This window comes from Fonticula alba (assembly GCF_000388065.1).
Source record: "Fonticula alba strain ATCC 38817 unplaced genomic scaffold supercont2.1, whole genome shotgun sequence".
In the NCBI taxonomy this organism is placed as follows: Eukaryota; order Rotosphaerida; family Fonticulaceae; genus Fonticula; species Fonticula alba.
This window is the reverse complement of record NW_009242971.1, coordinates 4,195,181-4,196,988: the sequence shown is the minus strand read 5'-3', so window position 1 is coordinate 4,196,988 and position 1,808 is coordinate 4,195,181. Positions and strand designations below refer to the sequence as shown.

At 70.3% G+C, this 1,808-nt stretch overlaps 1 protein-coding gene across 1 annotated transcript in view; it reads left to right on the top strand.

The window, feature by feature from the left end:
- The first annotated feature begins 1,560 nt into the window (after positions 1-1,560).
- H696_00891 (hypothetical protein) overlaps positions 1,561-1,808 on the top strand; it is a 4,997-nt gene continuing 4,749 nt past the window's right edge. The window contains exon 1 of the mRNA XM_009494778.1: positions 1,561-1,770. The gene's annotated coding sequence lies outside the window, so the exon portion shown is untranslated. The remainder of the gene's footprint in view (positions 1,771-1,808) is intronic.

Sequence of the window (1,808 nt, the reverse complement as noted above, 5' to 3'; positions counted from 1 at the left end):
GGGCGGGGGGGGGGGGTGGAAACACCCAGATCAGCATTCCTGCATTTCCAGGCGACCACCGTGGGAGAGACTGAGACCGGGGAGCATCGTCGGCGGGGATGATGCTTCGCGCAAGCCCGGGACTCCAAATCCGCCGATCAGCGGAAAACGACCGCGGCAAACAGCCGGCCGGCGTTTGCACCGCTCAACGTTGGGGCATGGATGGGGTTTTCCCCCCCCTCCGGAAGGGCGGCGGCGGTCGGGACCCAAGCGTCCAGGGGGCATTGGGCGAGGAGCATGGCACGCCAACGCTCGGGTTACGTATAGGAAAGGGACACCCATCATAGGAGCAGGGGGCCGGGGCGCGGTCGGTCCGCTGACGAGTTCCACCCCCTTCGTGGGCCGAGGAGGCAGCGGGTCCGGGGGGGGGGGGGGAGCGCGGCCGGGCCGCGCGCGAACGGGGCCCACGCACGCACACCGGCCAATCGATGCATCGTCGGCCGCAGGCATTCGGGCGCATGGGCGCGGCCGTGGCCGCATCCGTCGGCGGGCATTTTGTTCGCTGCGTGTTTGGCTGGGCCCATGACTCGGCATGCGCGCGCCCCCCCGGGTGGGAATATCCGCCTGGCTGATGGCTTCCCATTGAACTGCGTGTTCCAGGCGGGCCCTAAGTATAGCCCACAGTTTCCCTTCGCCCCGAAGATCGCGTTCCCGGCCTACCTTCCGGCCTGACCCAGTCGGGGCGTGGGGGAGTCGGGGCCGGGGTGGCCGGAGGGGGGGGGGGGGGGGGGGGGGGGGGCGGCCGGGGGGCGGGGGGGCCCGGGGGGGGGCGGGGCGGGGGTTTCCCCTCCCCGCCAGATCCGGGGCCGGGGATGGATTCGTTGTTTTTTTTTTTTTACTTCCCCTTCGTCCCCCGCCCCACGCCCCCTCCTCTCGCGCATGCCTCGCGACATACATGCACTCGGCATGGCCAACCATGCTGATGTCTTCCTGGCCACCCCCGCGAGGCCATGGGCACGAAGGTCGGCAGCCCGCGTATGGGCGACTTTGTTCGTGCCAAGGTTCTCTCAATGATCCGGGCGATTGACCTCCGGAATGCCGCCCTGGCACCCGCGCTGCGACGAGGGAGACTGACTCCGGTCTGCTGCTGTCCTCGCCCCCGGCTCCGCGCGCGGTAGACAGTGGCGCCGGCGTGCGCGGCCTTGGCGTTGACAGGGGCCAGCCCTGGCGGCCGTGGGGTGTCGAGACCCGACACACCCTCACCTGCATGCGCGCCCGCGCGTCCGCGCGCCCGCTCCGTCTCCCTGCCCCCCCTCCTCGCCCTCGCCCTCGCCCGCCGACTAGCGCACCAGGCTCAAAGGGGGCCGCCCACGAAAAAGGAAGCCAGCCGCCAGTGCAGACGCCCCCACGCAGCCCCCCTCCTCCCCGACCCCCGACCCCCGGCCGCCGTCCCGCGCGCCTCAGACTCCTGCCAACTCGCTAGACCCCCTTTTCTCCTCGCCACGTCCCTCCCTGTGCCTGTCTTCCACGGCTCCCCCATCGAGAGAGAGAGAGAGAGAGAAAGACAAAGACAGACCCGGCCCCCGGCAAGTCGCTGCCCTCTTGGCGGCGCCAGTTTTGATTAGATTGCCCTCCGTCTCCCACGCCTACCCCCCTGGTGAGGAGCGCTCGCCCATGGGCTGATCGCCTGCCGTTCAGCATCCCTCCTGCAGTATTCCCAGCCTTGCCCTCGGGCCCTCGGCAATTTTGACGCTCGCCGCCCCGCCCCGATCAACAGAGGGAGGCGCATAGGTGCGTCTCCCTTGCCGGTCTCCTGCCCTCCGGCCCCC